At 47.0% G+C, this 16768-nt stretch overlaps 1 long non-coding RNA gene across 2 annotated transcripts; it reads right to left on the reverse strand.

Annotated features, from left to right (window-relative positions):
- Positions 1–70: 70 nt before the first annotated feature.
- LOC112444163 (uncharacterized) lies at positions 71–15714 on the reverse strand. Of its 2 annotated transcripts, XR_003032393.2 has the most exons (4): positions 6844–15714; positions 2620–2739; positions 1763–1864; positions 71–1068 (listed from the first exon to the last, which is right to left on the reverse strand). It is a non-coding gene; the product is annotated as an uncharacterized lncRNA (long non-coding RNA). The 2 variants fall into 2 exon arrangements; XR_003032395.2 differs by lacking the exon at positions 2620–2739 and having other exon boundaries at positions 730–1068; positions 6844–15707.
- Positions 15715–16768: the final 1054 nt, after the last annotated feature.

Here is a 16768-nt window from a genome sequence, read left to right on the forward strand (position 1 = left end):
ACGCATAAAAACTGTGTGCTCACTGATCAGGGACCCAGGATCGGAGGGAGGTAAACTTTTCATTGCAAACCTTTTTGCATGGTATCTGCACACATAGTGTGCATATAAATTACCTTAAAAAAAAAACTGCTTAAAAATTAATCTCAGATGAGAGATTTTTGTTAAGAGAAATGGGGGTATTTATCAGGATGGATTCAGTGATCACTGTACCCTCTCCCCGGAGAAGGCAATGGCACCCCACTCCAGTACTCTTGCCTGGAAAATCCCATGGATGGAGGAGCCTGGAAGGCTGCAGTCCATGGGGTCGATGAGGGTCGGACACAACTGAGTGACTTCACTTTCACTTTTCACTTTCATGCATTGGAGAAGGAAATGGCAACCCACTCCAGTGTTCTTGCCTGGAGAATCCCAGGGACGGGGGAGCCTGGTGGGCTGCCGTCTATGGGGTCGCACAGAGTCAGACACGACTGAAATGACTTAGCAGCAGCAGCAGTACCCTCTCCCAGGGCCTGCTTCTGGGCCACCACATGTGTGATTAAGACCATACTGAAAGCTTCCAAAGTGAGCTCAGGCCTGGGAACACAGCAGAGATGGAAAGAGCGTAGAAATGTTCTCATCAGAGTCTCCTGCCTGTTGAGGAGACAAGGAAGGTTTTTCCAAAAGCAGTGTTGCATTAAGGGAGACCTCTCCCAGGGCCCAAGAGTGGACTCTTGTCTAACACTCGGAAATGAATTATCCGAGGAGACACTCGAGTTAATAAAACACAAGACTTTATTGGGAAGGGACACCTGGGCAGAGAGCTAGAGGGTAAGGGAACCCAGGAGAGCTGCTCTGCCACGTGGCTCGAAGTCTTGGGTTTTATGGTGATAGGATTACTTTCCGGGTTGTCTTTGGCCAGTTATTCTGACTCAGGGTTCTTCCTGGGGGCTCACACACTGCTCAGCCAAGATGGATGCCAGGGAGAAGGATTCTGGGAGGTGGTAGGACATGTGGTGTCTCCTTTTGACCTTTCCCAAGTTCTTTCAGCTGATGATGGCTTGTTAGGTCCATGTTCTTTACTAAGACCTCCTGTCATAAAATAACGCACGCAAATGGTTACTATGGTGCCTGGCCTGGGTGGGTGGCTTCAGTCAGTATGTTTCTCCTAAGAGGAGCAGATAATTCACAGCCATACCCTAGATGCTCAGGGGTTGAATGATAATCTGAAAGAGGAGTCAAATCAAAGGATGGTCCCATTCTTTTACAGTCTAAGTCATAATGACATTAATGATAATGAGAATTACTATTGTGAGTGCTTAGTCCATTAACATTTAATTAAATTAATGATAAGATTGGAATTAGATCTACCATTTTATTATTTGTTATCTGTTTCTTGGTTTTCTGTTCCTCTCTTCCCCTCTCCCTCCTAGTTTAGACTATTTAAAATATATTTTAGAATTATTTTATGTACATCTTGGCCTTTTAACTAGAACTATTTACATCATTTTTAAAGGTTACACTAGGGATTACACTCTACATCCTTGATTTTTCACACTGTTATTATTGTACCATTTCATATAAAAATGCAGAAAATTTGCAGCTGTATTGTTCCATTTATCCCTCATACTACTCCACGCACAGCACTTTTCACTGTTGCTGCCGTGTGCATTACAACTACATAACTGTAATCTGTCAGCAATATTATAATTTCTTTTTAAAGAGTCATAAATATTTCAAAGAAATGGAGAGAAAAAACAGTTTTATATATTACCCAGATATTTACCACTGCTAATGTTCTTTAATCCTTCCAGGCAGTTCAAGTTTCCCTCTGGTATAGCTTCCGTTCAGCCTGAAGAAATTGCTTTGTCTTTCTTCCAGTGAAGCTCTGTAGGCAATGTAAAAGAACATCTACTTTGCCTTCTACTTTACAGGATATATTTACTGGATATAGAATTTTGAGCTGACAGTTCTTTCTCTTGACACTTTAAAGATGTTTTTCCACTATTTTCTAGCCTCCATGTTTTCTCTTAAAAACTTGGTGGATGTTAAAATTATTGCTGTCCAGTATGCCATGTGTTGTTCTCTGGCACGTGAAATTCTCTTTTGAATTTCTCTTTATGTCCAGTTTTAACTCTAACGAACCTAGATGTGATATTCTTTGCCTTTGTCCTACGTGGGCTACTCTAGGGTAAATCTCCAAATTTATGTCTTTTACTAAATATAGAAAATTTTCAGTCATTATTTCTTCAAGTATTTTTTGAAATATTCTTTCTTTCTTCTTCCTCTGAGACATTTATACAAGAATTTTTGATATTGCCCTAGAGATCCTGGAGACTTTGATCATGTTTTAAAATCTTTTTTTTTTCCCCTCTCTTTCTTCTTCAGATTAGATCATTTCTATTGGTATACCTTTACATTCACTGACTTTTTTCTGTCATCTCTATTTATATTAGTCCTGAGAGTTAGATTTCTCATTATTGGAAAATGAACATACAAATAAGCAAGAGAGGAAGGCTAAAATGAACAGGTTGATTCCTGTCACACTGAATTAGTGTTGGACATCAGTAGAAACTCATTTATTAGGATGATGGGAAACAGAGAGAAATAGATGTGTTCACAAAAGTTAGTGTACATACATACATTCCCAAATCTATTCACTGACTTAGAAACAATGACATCCTCATAGCAATGAGTGCACCTCGTGTCCAGATCTTAGTTTGAAAGGAACAGGACCCCTTGGAGAAATGGTTCATTCCAGGCCTAAGGCAGAAGAAATAAAAGATGAAGTTCTGAGCATCTTGTGAAATAAGGAAGTGCTCAAAAAAAAAAAAAAAAATTATGGGGGCTTCCCAAAAGACACAAGACCCTGGAAGGGCTCCTAATACATTAGTTTTGAATTATATCCCAACTAACAAAATAAATATGCTTTGTCCCATAGTAATATAAATCAGTTGCTGACTAAATAAACGGGTGGAGGATGAGACAATTTCTCCCTCCTAAGAATTCCAACTAATCAGTGTAGAACAAAAGAAGAAAACGGAAAACCACCGTGAGACATTTCAGTAACAACGGTTGCAGGCAAGATTCAGCAACGAACGCTGAAAAAAATGGGTGAAGGCTTAAGAAAACACAGGGTGTGCCTTCAAAATATCTTCTTCAAATATTTATTAATTCCTGTAGTGGAATATGTTCACAAATTCTTAAACACTTCTCCCGCCAGGAAGGGGACTTTAATTTTTCTCTCTCTGAGTATGGGCTGGATGTAGACTCTCGGTTAACAAACAGTTTAAAATGAGAAAAAGATTAACAGTATAGCGGAGAAACCTTCAGGCAGCCCTAGAACAAATTGCTCAAAGTCAACATCACCAGTAATAAGACACATTGGCACCACGTACCCTCTGAAATGATACAGTGAGGACATGTCACCTCGGCGGTAGTCCTTCCCAAGTTGTTATTTAGTCGCTGTCATGTCTGACTCTTTTGCAACCCCATTGACTGTAGCCCAGCAGGCTCCTCTGTCCATGGGATTTCCCAGTTAAGAATACTGGAGTGGGATGCCATTTCCTTCTCCAAGGAATCTCCCCAACCCAGGGATCAAACTTGTATCGCCTACATTGGCAGGCAGATTTTTTACCACTGAGCCACCAGGGAAGCCCCAGGCCTCCCTAGGATCTAATCCTGAGAAAGCTTTAGACTAATCCAAATTGCAGGAAATTCTGCAAAATATCAGACCAGCACTCCTACACAGTGTCAAGGTCATGAAAGACAAGGAGAGAGTAGGAGTCTACCACAGATTGGAGGTAACTAAGGTAAATGTGAAGATTAATGCAATGTGGTGTCTTGAATTGGATCCTAGAACAGAAAAGGAACGTTAGTAGAAAATTGAGATAAACCTTCCCTTTAAAATGTATAACTTCTTGAGCATCAGGACAGAGTTATTCAACTCCCAGGCCTTAACGTAAAGCTTTCAACACTGACTTTTGATGTGTTCAAGTCAGACATACCGATAATAATAACAGTGCCATTTATTGCCTCTTAATGGAGGCCAGATACTCAGCTCAGGATTTTACATACAGTGTGCCATTTAATCCTCCAAACAGCATCATCAACATCATCAACTCCATTTTACAGGTGAGATGTTGAGCACAAAGCAGGATAGTAATTTGCCCAAGGTCACACAGCTAGTAATTGCAGGAACCAAGATGTGAACTCAAGGAGTTTGGCTTCAGCCCTCAGACGCTTTAACTACTATGCTTGGTCTGTGGGAGTGTTTACTAAATTATTGCCTTGAGGAATTAGGAAACTCCATTACAGGGATACTGTGAATCATCCAAATAAGAACCATAAAATATTGGAGGAAGAAGTGTTTATATAATTCTTTCTGAAGCAGCAAAATCTATACCCTTGTTTTCCAAGCTTTAGTCTTCCTCCAGCCAGCTCCCCGATTTCTGCCATGGCTGACATAACCTGTGCTCTTAGTCACTTAATATCTTTTAAATTGACTCAATTGTTTTCGCTTAAGTAAATTATTCAAAAAGGAAAGTGACCTCATGCCACTATTGTAAATGGAAAAGCAGTATCATTTACCTTAAGTAAATGGTAACCTAAAAATAAATACCATAGAAACAAAACAATCTCCATAGATTACAGTTAGATACTGGCGCTTGCCAAGGGCCTGAGCCTGAATGAGTTGTGCTCTCTCTTTGCTAAAACAAGGAAGATTTAACGAATGTTGGAGACCTGTCCATGGCAGACCAGCACCTAAAGGTAAGCAGAATTACCAAAAAAACTGAAGTCTTCTTTGTCATTTTGGAATTCAGTGACAGAGACCCCACAGAAACTTAAACAAAGTAGAAACTATTGGTGTCTCACACAAAAGCCCACAGGCAGGAGGACTGGCCAGTATGGCACCCAACAGCGCTGAGAAGAAGCATGCGCCAGCTTGTGGTCCCATCAGGGCAGCCTACACAACCACTTCAAGGACCAAGATTGCTGTTGCAATACCAGCCATCACTTCTGCTCTCCAGGGAACAAGAAGGAAAAGGGAATACCTCTTTGAGAATACGTCTCCACTTTCGCTTGCATCTCATTGGCTAGAACTTATTTACATAGACTGGGAGACAGGGAAATGTAGTTTTTATTTTGGGGCAGCCAAGTATCTAACTTCAAAAAAAGGAATGGGAATTCTATTATTAGAGGAAAAGGGGGAAATGGATAGAGAGTAGCAATGTCTGTGATTTTATGAGTCTCCATGCCCCACCTATTTTCTTCCAGGACTCGTCTTAGGAGAATCACCTAAGTGATTCCAGCCCAGGCCTTCAGCTGACCTCTCCACTTGCTTCTGAGGTTGACCTTGACCCTGCTGCTCCTTTGCCCATCTTCTGAGCTAAGGAAAGTACTTCTCTCCCCCTACTAAGGTCACATTTTGTTATTAGGCACCTTAAAGCTGCCCTGCCTCTGAGCCCATCTCTTACAGGGCTCCCGTGCTAAGTGGGCTGTGAGAGGAGCACTGCTCAGGGCGTCACCAGACCTGGGGTGCTTTCTGGCTGCCCCTCTCTGGCTGTGCTGCCATCCCTGATTCACGCTCAGAAACGTTTCATCACTGAAAGTGACACTGCAGAGCCAGAGGCAGAGTTCCTGGCCGTGGGCTGGAAGAATCCATGGCCCCAGACTGAGCTGTGGGCTCTGATAACTCTGCCCTGAAACTTGAGAAGTTTCACACATTATAGGAAAGTTACACCACCTCCAACACAAAGACATACACAAAAGGCCTTCTCAACACGAAGACAGAGACAAAACTTGCCAAGGATGGTGTTGGCAACCACTAGCAAGTTGGAGATGGAAATCCTCTTATATCAAATGACCTTCAATTATAGTCTGAAGAGGAAAGATGTGACCTGACCAGGGAAAGGAGGGAAGTTACGGGCACTGCCATTGACAGCCTCAGAGATGAGTCACAGATGCTGGGGTTACCATCCACCTGGACCACTGAGACCAGGACCACCACTCCAGGCAGGGTTGAGATCATAGGGTTTTAGAGCAGAAGGCCATCTGAAGACTCCCTGGCCCTATAAGTCTCCACATTTCCAAAATCAAAGACATTTTTTAAAAAGCATCAACCCAACAGACTTTTGTTTTAATAGTTCTGTGACAATTAAGTTGTACAAATTAATAATTAAATCACGTTTCTTGTATTTTGTACCTAAGACCCATATCTGCTGGTCAGAGGGCCTGGTGAGCATGGGAAAAATGATAAGACCAAGCTGAGCTTCCAGATGCTTGACATTTGCCTCCCACACAGGCTCAAGCTGCAGAAAAACCCATCGCTTTAGGTGGGAGGTTGAAAAACACCAGGAAAGAACTGGTAAGCCAACCCCACTCTTGGCATCTTTGCTGGTCTCCAGGCTCCTACCAGGTTGAAAAGAGCTAAACCTCACAGTCAATCTCTTCAACTTACTGGTGGGAAAACTGAGCCCAGGAGGGGAAATAGCTCAGCCAAAGTCACCCAGTTACGGATGGTGAGCCATGTCGCACACCTCCTGACTCATGACCACTGTCCTGCCCACTTCTATACCCTCCCAATTGCTCAATCCCCAAACTCCAGCCAAGAGTCTCAGAGCACAGTGTGGGAACCAGCTTAGCAGAGTCACAGGGAAGAGAGGGGTTGCTCCCAAAGAAAGGTGAATCATCCACACCCAAGTGTACAAAGTAGCAGGGACGCCTGGATCAGAAAGCCAAGCCTGTGCCAGAATGCCACGGATGCCATAAACAAAGCAGCCAAACGTGCCAGACTCGTTGTGATTACCCAGCAGGCTGACGGTGTATCTGAAGGCTGCAGTCTGTGACGGGTCCCAGGACACTCACCTGGCTTCTTAGATGGCTTCTTAGATGATCTTGTGCCAGTGATAAGAGAAAGCATTGTTTTCCCCAAACACTATCCAGATCTAACTCAGGAACAGACCACCCAGAAAGTAGTTGAAACCTGTCATGCCTAATAGGAGAATAAATTGCGATATGTTTGTATTCCCAGGGCCTGATGAAGTCACTGAGTCTCTCAGATAAAGTGTCAAACCAGCCTGCGACACCAGCCGAGAAACCAAATGTTAGCCCAGTTTTCTGAGTAGCCGTGCAGCCTTGAGCTGGCTCGCGGGGGTCCTCAGTGCCTCAATCGTAAGTGGGAAGGTTTGTCCCTGTAGTGGTTTGCTAGGACTGCCAAGACAAAGTAACCACAGATGGGGATTTAAACAACAGAAATGTATTCTCTGTTTGTTCTCAAGGCTGAACGTCCAAGGTCAAGGTATCAACTGAGTCGGTTCATTTTAACGGCTGTGAGACAATTTCTGTTCCTTGCCTCTCCCCTAGCTTCTGGCGGTTTGCTGGCAAATTTTGATGTTTCTCCCCTTGTAAATGCATCACTCTGACCTCTGCCTTCATCTTCACATAGCATTCTTCGTGTTGTGTGTGTGTGTATGTGAATCTGTCTCCAGTTTCCTTTTTTGGTAAGAGCATCAGTCATTTGTATAAGGAGTCCACCCTAGTGACCTCAACCTAATTCATTACATCTGTAATGACTCCATTTCCAAAGGAGGTCATGTTCTGTGGTGCCGGGAAGTAGGACTTCAACATATGAATTAGGGGAGGACCCAACCCAACCCAGAACCGTCCACAGCCCCCCATCTCAGTACCAACTGTAAGGGTCACAGAAGGCCTCGCATGTGAAAGCACCTAGAGGCAGATAAGGCCAACAGGATGGAGAAGTCTGTGTGGTCCCTTCGGGCTGTGGGGGCCACTGAGATGTGGCTGTAACTCTGAGAAGCAGAAACCTGGAAGTCCAAGGGTTTCCTGGCTACTCTGGACAACTCGGCAGACAGGTGGTGGCCGTGTTTCCATAAAGGCTTGGTATAAAAAGGCAAACCCAGGCAAGCATTTTCACAGAGGCAGGGCCTCTCGGCTGGTCTGTGACTGAGGAAACTTTGGTTTCTTTTCTGCTCCATCCAAGGGTCTGCTGCCATCCACAGCAAATTTGCTCTAAGTGGGACTGCCTTTCCTCCATCCCACTCATGTTAGAACTGAAACAGAAAGAACTGAGGCTAAAACTCAATGCCCTACATGGTTTGGGGTGAGTGGACAGAATGTTGCCATTTCCTATTGCCGTGTGTAAATAAGCACTGATCACTCTGTAGGAAGCAGCAGATTTCCACACAAGACGAGAATCACCAGCCCCGCGGAGCTGCCCCTGTTCACCTTGCCAGCTGCCTGGGCCACCCTCTCCTCCACCCATGCTCCCTCCATCCTATGGCACAAAGAATTGGAGTAATTCATCCAAGGCCCCTCAGGTAAGTAGCAGAAACAGCATTCAGACCCAGTCGGTCTGGCTCCGAAACACCATAATTCCTCATGTCAGACTGAAGCTGGACCACTACCCAGACCAAAGGCTCAGATGCACGATGTGGTATTGACTCTGGAGACAAGCTTGGCCCGGGGGGCGAGTAGAATTTTCCACATTGTGCTTTAGAGTTTTTCACCTAAGTGTCTTGAAGAAGGGAGGCCAGTGGTGGATGCAAAGTCTGGACCATCTGGAGTGAGAGGGAGCCTTCATGTCCCCTTCCCTTGGGGAGGCCTAAGTAGTTTTTTTCATTAATTGATTGAACCTATTGGAAAACATATCAAGCATACAGACAAGGGTAGAGTATTAAAATGTACATACTATTTGGCTTTATCAAATTTAACACTAAGCCATTTTTGCTTCAGATGTTTTACTTTTAAGAAATAAAACAGGAGATGAGTTGAAGTTTCCTGCACATTGTTCCCCTTTCTTCAGAAGAAACCACCATCATAAGGTTGTGTTATCATTCCCATGAGTATTTTATACTCTTAATACCCACGTGTGCATCCATACATATCTTACAGTACTGATTTTCAGGTCCTAAAACTTTTTCCCAGTGAAATCATACTGGACATTCCTTACTCACTTCTTTCCACTCCACCATTTGCCTTTGCTTATATCGTGTTGATCCCTGTGGCTGCAGTTCATTCATTTTAACTTCTATAAAAATATGCCACAATTTTAAAAATTAATTTTCTGGTTGCTTTGCATTTTTTTTAATGTTAGGAATGACCTTGTAAGAAGATTCTTGTACCAATGAGGCTCTCACGCTCTTCTGAAGCATAATCTTAGAAGTAGAATGCCTGAGTCATGGGGGAGGAGCATCTTCAAGTCTTCAGACAGTCACTAGACTTCCCTCCAAAGTGGTTCTACCGATGTGTCCTCCCATCTGTAGAACTTTGAACTCTCCACATAGTTGCCTACACTTGGTATCATCAACCTTTAAATTTTTTGCCAAGCAAAATGAAATGGTATCTCCCTGAGATTTTAATTTGCATTTTCTTTTACTAGCAGTGAGATGCAGCATCTTTTCATGGCTTTATTTTATGGGCATGAGTCTTTGGGTGTCTCCCCTAGTGAGCTTCAAGGGGAAGTGCAGAGTAGCCAGAGCTTAGATCTCGGGCCTGGTGCTTGTTAACTCTAGAAGCTCTCCTGACTCCTGGGTAAGAAATTCACTGTTGCCTGAATAGCCTGGAGTGCCTTGTGAAGGGTGAAGGGAGAGAGTAACGGAAGAAGTGGCCTGTTTTACCCTAGATCAGATCAAATCAGATCAGTCGCTCAGTCGTGTCCGACTCTTTGCGACCCCATGAATCGCAGCACGCCAGGTCTCCCTGTCTATCACCAACTCCCGGAATTCACTGAGACTCACGTCCATCGAGTCAGTGATGCCATCCAGCCATCTCATCCTCTGTCGTCCCCTTCTCCTCCTGCCCCCAATCCCTCCCAGCATCAGAGTCTTTTCCAATGAGTCAACTCGTCACATGAGGTGGCCAAAGTACTGGAGTTTCAGCTTCAGCATCATTCCTTCCAAGGAAATCCCAGGGCTGATCTCCTTCAGAATGGACTGGTTGGATCTCCTTGCAGTCCAAGGGACTCTCAAGAGTCTTCTCCAACACCACAGTTCAAAAGCATCAATTCTTTGGCACTCAGCCTTCTTCACAGTCCAACTCTCACATCCATACATGACCACAGGAAAAACCATAGCCTTGACTAGACGGACCTTTGTTGGCAAAGTAATGTCTCTGCTTTTCAATATGCTATCTAGGTTGGTCGTAACTTTCCTTCCAAGGAGTAAGCGTCTTTTAATTTCATGGCTGCAGTCACCATCTGTAGTGATTTTGGAGCCCAGAAAAATAAAGTCTGACACTGTTTCCACTGTTTCCCCATCTATTTCCCATGAAGCGATGGGACCGGATGCCATGATCTTCGTTTTCTGAATGTTGAGTTTTAAGCCAACTTTTTCACTCTCCACTTTTACTTTCATCAAGAGGCTCTTGAGTTCCTCTTCACTTTCTGCCATAAGGGTGGTGTCATCTGCAGATCTGAGGTTACTGATATTTCTCCCAGCAATCTTGATTCCAGTTTGTGTTTCTTCCAGTCCAGTGTTTCTCAGGATGTACTCTGCTTATAAGTTAAATAAGCAGGGTGACGATATACAGCCTTGACGAACTCCTTTTTCTATTTGGAACCAGTCTGTTGTTCCATGTCCAGTTCTAACTGTTGCTTCCTGACCTGCATACAAGTTTCTCAAGAGGCAGGTCAGGTGGTCTGGTATTCCCATTCTTGAAGAATTTTCCACAGTTTATTGTGATCCACACAGTCAAAGGCTTTGGCATAGTCAATAAAGCAGAAATAGATGTTTTTCTGGAACTCTCTTGCTTTTTCTATGATGCAGCAGATGTTGGCAATTTGATCTCTGGTTCCTCTGCCTTTTCTAAAACCAGCTTGAACATCAGGAAGTTCACGGTTCACATATTGCCGAAGCCTGGCTTGGAGAATTTTGCGCATTACTTTACTAGCATGTGAGATGAGTGCAATTGTGCAGTAGTTTGAGCATTCTTTGGCATTGCCTTTCTTTGGGATTGGAATGAAAACTGACCTTTTCCAGTTCTGTGGCCACTGCTGAGTTTTCCAAATTTGCTGGTATATTGGGTGCAGCACTTTCACAGCATCATCTTTCAGGATTTGGAATAGCTCAACTGGAATTCCATCACCTCCACTAGCTTTGTTCGTAGTGATGCTTTCTAAGGACCATTTGACTTCACATTCCAGGATGTCTGGCTCTAGGTCAGTGATCACACCTATCCGTCTACTAAACAACTGGAGTCCGGCACAGCACCCCGGTTGGTGACTTACTGTATGACTGCCACAGGGCCAGTCCAGGACGGCAGGTGCCCTCTTCTCTACAGAAGCCTTCCGGGGAGGATGTGAGCAAGAGAAAAGGTAAGATCAAGAGACAACTGCCCTCATAAACCACAAGGTCATATTGTACAGCCCGGGAACTGCCCTGATCGTTCTGTGACAACCATAATGGAAACGAACATGAAAAAGGGACTCAGAGGGCGAGACTGAAATGAATGAAAGTCACTCAGTCATGTCTGACCCTTTGCGACCCCATGGACTGTAGCCCGCCAGGCTCCTTGGTCCATGGAATTCTCCAGGCCAGAATGCTGGAGTGGGTAGCTGATCCCAGGGCTGATGGATGTTTAATTTTGTCCCATAGATTTGGCAACACACAGGTCCTGGGAGAGCTCCACAAGGCAGTGCCGAGAGAGCATGTTCAGGGTCAGGGTCAGGGTCAGAGACCCACCCGGAGTGAGCTGAGGGACCCGAAGGGTGTGCAGATGCGTCTCTTGACAAGCTCAACTGCGAATGAGAGCAGAAGGGCAAGGAGTTGAGGAAAGGTTTTCTTTCACAAAGAGACAAAGCATTTAGATCCGAGAGAAAGAGATGCAAGGATGGAGCTGTGAACTACTGGAGTGAGGCTTCGGGTGAGCCACCATCCACCGTCACAGGAGGTGGGGGAGGTCGTGTAGATGAGGCTGGAAGGCTTGGAGGCCAGTGCCCATCTGATGGCTGTTCTGCCCTCTTCTTGGGGCAGGATGCTTGGTCATCAGATGCTCAGGTAGGGGGTCACATAGGAAAGTTGAGACTGAAGCCAGCTTGAAACAGTCCTGGAGAACAGGAGGGTGAGCTTGTTAAAGTCTGCCACCTCCCTGTCGCCACCTTGCGAACGCCTGTTCTAATTCTGCTGTCCTGACTGTGCTTGGATGCTCAGGAGGGCAACAGATGAGGAAGCCACGAAGTAAGGCAACCCTGCGCTCAACTTGGAAGTCCCTGAGACACTGAAGAGAGAGGAGAACTATCTCCCTCAGAGCTGCAGGCCACCTCTGAATAAGAGGCAAGGTCAGGACTTGAAGCAAGGACCCAGGAGTGGCCAGTGTTTCTGCGTGAAGATGCCTTCATGCCATAGGGAAGACATGGAAGGATCAAGGACCAATGATGACAGGCTTGATTCAATAATTCAGTGGTTTGCTTTCTCTTGATTCCACAAGTAAACATTTTTAATGTGTTCTCTTTTTCCATCAACTGAGTATATAGTATGGCAGAAGAAAAAAAAGTGGCTGATATTTTTTGGTTAATTACTAACACTTCTCTCCTGATTTCTCTTTATTGCTTAAAAAATTAATGTTGACTTAAATATTTTTCACTGCCTCTCTGTTTAAAGTTTTCTCATCCCCTCGCTAACTGTCAGGAGAGACGGAGCAGCGGTTTAAAATTTTTTTCTTTTTCATCCCCATTTAACAGACAAAGAAGCTGGGGCCCTGCAGGAGATGTGATTTGCAAAGACTACCCAGCTTGTGAAGGGCAGGGTTTCAGCTACAGGCTATCATCTCTGGCTCGCAGGGCTGGGATCCGACTGATGAGGGACTGGGAGTTCCAGCGCTGGCAGACAGGATACCCGGTGACTCCTTGGGCGCCCTCTCCTGGTGGTCGGTGTTCGAGCAGGATATCTTCTCCAAAGAGGGCGGCCCTCTCAGGGCAGAAAACTGTGGAAAGCACCTCTGATGCCAGAGAAAACCAGAGGCCTGCCAAGCTCGGCCTCTGCTTAGACGGCACCAGGCCAGAACAGAACTTGGCTTTCACTGAGCCATGAGCAAAGAGCCAAAGAAAACAATGAGGGGACCCACAGCCCCTAGAAGCCAGCCCCCTGCCCCCAGCCCCTCTGCAGACAGCTCTAGTGACTCACTCCTCCGCAGGGAGCGGCCTGGGAGGAAACAGTCCAGGAGCGCATGGGAGAAACTCTATGGACGGACGTCAAACAGGTCCTGGTCTCCAGGAAGGAAAAACACCACTGAAATCACCACGGTTGGCAACGGTGCTGCTCTCCAGGGTCCCAGGGTGTATGGTGAATGGCTCGCAGGAAGGACAGTGAGAGAAGGGGGCACAGGCTCAGCCACACCCAGGAGCCAGCTCCCCGGCCACGGCTGGACAAAGTGTCTGCTGCGACAAGCCTGGGATCGTGGACCGTCAGCCACCACAGGGCCAGGCATGATTAAGATGCTATGGAGAGAATCGTTTAGATTTTGCCTGCGCCAGGCTAACGGTTTTAAGGACCATCATTTTGAACTTCTCACCAAAAGAAGAGTCTGAGGCCTGATTCTCCTCTGTATGAAATGCCATCTTTGCAGCAAATAACAACAACAACAAAAGATAATGAATCAAACAAAGAAACAATGAAGATATTCAAACCCATGCTCTCTTATTGCTAGAGCCACAGAGCTTCAACCCCTGATGCTCAGAATGTTACCTAAACACACGTTTTTGCTTCTCAGTGTTGGCACAGTTAGGAAAGGAGAATGACCGTGCTGGCAGACCAGGCTCCCTCGAAGCTCCCAGGTGGTCAGCTTCTGGCTGGAGAGAAGGGTGTCCAGGGTTGGAGTTCCTGGGATGCAGGGCACTTGGCTGAAACTAAAGGCTCTGCTTTTACTGGGGCACCCAGGGACTGACTCTCTACAGTGTCCAGCACAGGTCCAAAAATTCACTCTTCACTCCCTTGGTCCATGCATTCATTCACCTGCCATCCTACAGGCATGTGCCAATGGCCCTCTTGTGCCTGATACAGAGTTGGGCTCCTGGGTGGATTCAAGAGCAAAGAGATGGTCTCCGCCTTGAGTAACTGCAACGTGATGCAAAACAGGCCACAGAGCTGTGCTGTGGGGACACACGCACACCTCGGGTTCCTGGCCTCCAGCCCCTCTGCCGGGACACCTGCTCCCTCACTTCCTTCGGGTCTCTGCTCACATTCCTCTGTCCCGGAGGGCTTCCCCCATCACACGCCATCACTCCCTGTCCCCTGACCCGGCCTTATCATGGCACTTACTCTTCCTGATCTCGCATGTATTGATGGTCTTGCCCAGAGTGTCGGCTTCATCGAGGCAGAGACCTTGTCCTGCTCTCTTTCGAGTTCTCAGCCCCTATACAGGGCTTCTCACTGACACTGAAAAGTAAATGTTGCGAGGAGAAAGAGCGGGAGGGACGGACACTGCTGTGACTCACCAACCGTGGCACATGTGAGAGGGCTTCCAGCTGGAGGTGTCCTAGGGCCGGGACTTACAGGAGGATTTGCCTGGGGTGGAAAAGAGAGGACCAGACAGCCAAGCAAAGGAAGTGGTACCTACAGGACTAAGGAGGTTGGAAGGAGGCGAGGCTGGGGGCAGGTGGGAATACGGCTGAAGGCCCTTGAGGCCAAAAAGGGGTCACGGCCTCGTCCCTGAGCTGTTGGGAATGATCCAGAGTGATTAAGCAGAGGACAAGAAAGGGACGGGTGTGCTGGGCTGGGGAGAGATGGAAGGAGGCCTGTTGGCCAGGAAGCACTTGATTTCGCAGTTTTCAGGTGGCGCCAGCAGGGAGGCAAGTTCTGGGGAGGGGGCAAGGGGTCCCCAAGTGCAGCCCAGTTGGGGCCTGGAGGGTTTCATGGAGAAGGTAAGCCCGGTACAAGGCTCTGGAGCCCACACCAGATAGTAGGATGGCCGGAAAGGGGAAGAGAGCAGGGCAGGACGCCAGGCCAGCTCCCCATGGCTGACATGCCCACTCCTCCCACCTCTGCCTCCCCGTGATCACCAGCACGTTCACTCCAAACAGTCAGCATGGACTGAGGCTAATTATCCAGCCAGGAAATGCCTGCGTGGACAAGGCCACGTCTCCTGACAGCCCCAGCCCCGCCCGGGCGGCCTTGAGCGTTCCCTGCCTGCTCTCCTCGTCTGGTGCCAGCCCAAGGCCGGGGACTCACCCTAGACACAACTCGGCCCTCACCCTGCTCCGGACCTTCTTAGCTCCACCCTGACCCTCCACAACCCTGGCCCCCTCCCCATGACTGACCCTCCCCACCCTCAGAGGAGGCTTGGGGTTTCAGTCTCTCTGGGACCAGCAGGGCCTGAGCGAGAAGGGATGCAGGGCTGGGCTCCTCCTGCTTCTGCCCTTCAAAGGCCCCGCTTGGCTCCATCTCCCTCTCTGCCCTTCCTTCCACCTGCACTCAGGGAAGGAGGGCAAGGTACACCCACACAGGGCCCCCTGGTGACCCACCAACAAGCCCACGCCAGGCCTTGAGGAGGGAGATGAAGTCCGAAAATTAGCACGTCCAGAGATGCCACCCACCTCGCTCGGGGCTGGGGGAGACACATCATACTTACACAGCACTGCTCCTTATAGCTCCAAAGTCACTTTTTGGTGCAAAAGCATGAAAAATGTATTATGTATGACTTGGTATCACATTTGATATATTTAGATAATTTTTCAGAAATGAAAACTAGCAAAACCTCTCTGGGAAAAGAAATTCCCATTCCCCGCCCTCCCCCCCCACCACCACCACCAAACTTTCAGGGTATTTTTGTGCCTTCCTGGCTCTGCTCTGGGGAGGGGAGGAGCTGGAGACACCACCACCACCCCTGCCAACCCGGGAGCCCACCCCTGGGAGAGGGAAGCGTGCAGCTAGCTCTTCCCGGGTGTGTGGCCCCACCAGGGATGTCAAATTGATTAACTTCATCATGGTAGTGAGCTCCCTAATGTTTTTCTTTGCAGTATCTCGGCTCTAAACGATCGTGACCCAAGGCAATTTACAGTTACTTCCATTTTTTTTAATGAAGTCTGATTTAATAGTCGGAATGGTTAATGGCCTCGTCTGTCACACATAATAAAACAGAGCCTAATTGTATTTTAAAAAGGCCCTTTTGGTATGAACAGAAGCAACAACTTGATTGCCTTGTGAGAGAGGGCTTTGCTGTGCGCTGAGATGCCTTCCCAAGGGCGCCACTTTCTCCCTGGGTCACCATTTCACCCTCCCCCACAGTTTTTTCTTCTAAAAAGGAATTCCTAATTCCCCAGCCAGTTAAAACCCTTGGCTATCCTGCTAGCTTCCTCAGGCTGCCCCATCCTCAGGCTCCCAGGGTTTTATACCCCTGCATAATTACAGCCCTTCAGGCCCTCCCCTTAGAAGCAAATAGCCTAATACCCATTTTACAGCTGGGAAAACTGAGACTGGCTTGTCCTACTATCCCAGAGCCCCAGGGCGGTGAGTCAGGGCCTCTGTGGTCTGGCTCTGTTACCAGCTCCCACCACTGACCCTCCCCTTTCAGACAGATAGCCCATGCCGGCTCCTCCCCTGTGACAGAACAGGGCCCCTGTGAGCAGGCCAGAGCCCTGGGCTCTCAGAGTCACTGTGCTCTGTGGGGAAACTGAGGCAGGGACGAGTGATTCCCCCAAGAGCCTAAGGCTTGTTCAAAGGGCCCTGAGATCAAATTTTGGTCCTTGAGCAAATAACACGCTTGCCTCCTATAAAATAAGAAAGTTTGGGAAATCCTACAGAAACCTGGCCATAGCCACTCCCCCAACCCCGCCCCCCGA

The sequence above is a fragment of the Bos taurus genome, chromosome 24, assembly GCF_002263795.3.
Source record: "Bos taurus isolate L1 Dominette 01449 registration number 42190680 breed Hereford chromosome 24, ARS-UCD2.0, whole genome shotgun sequence".
NCBI classification, from domain to species: Eukaryota; Metazoa; Chordata; class Mammalia; order Artiodactyla; family Bovidae; genus Bos; species Bos taurus.